This window comes from Octopus bimaculoides, chromosome 11, assembly GCF_001194135.2.
Source record: "Octopus bimaculoides isolate UCB-OBI-ISO-001 chromosome 11, ASM119413v2, whole genome shotgun sequence".
NCBI lineage: Eukaryota > Metazoa > Mollusca > Cephalopoda > Octopoda > Octopodidae > Octopus > Octopus bimaculoides.
Window position 1 is genome coordinate 13,647,477 of NC_068991.1, and position 716 is coordinate 13,648,192.

Genomic DNA, 716 nt, shown 5'->3' on the forward strand with positions numbered 1-716 from the left:
CGACGGAAATCAAAAACATCCAAAACATTTACTAATGTCAAAAATTTGCTGACATTTTCGTTCACATTTTTTCTTTCATTTCAAAATATTTTAAATGATTCTTGCGCTCTTGACATCCAAGCCGCTGTTGTTGGTACTTCGCCTGCTGCTTTCTTGTTACTCTTGTTGTTCAGGTTATTGTTGTTGTTGTTGTTGCTGTTTGTTGTTGCTCTAAAGGCTTTAGATTACTGTATTTCTTTTTTAAATTCTGGATAAGTAACTTCGATGCAATATCGATACGAATGTGTTTTGACATCTCCTATCTTTGATCTTGAACTTGTTCCAGTCATTGAAGTGCAGCCGCGGACGAGCACTGCCTTCAAGGATTTTATTCCAGGAATGAGAAACCTTTTCCAGCAAGCAGACTGCGTGAGATATGACCATTAAGCTCTTCAAATGTCTTGAGTGATATTTGAGGGAGATTTTGCTTCTATTTCTTGTACATCGAGTGACTGAGTAAATATTCCAACATTGATTTATTGTGACCACGTTATATCTTCCGAAATTTCGCTCATGTCTATTCTCATAATTGCAGACCTGGAAACACTGTCGTAATCCATGAACACGATGTTCTCTAATGATAACGAAAACTGGAATGATTACACCTAACTAATCCGTTATTATCCAGTCATGGTATAATGAGACAATAATCCGAGTACACACACACACACACACAC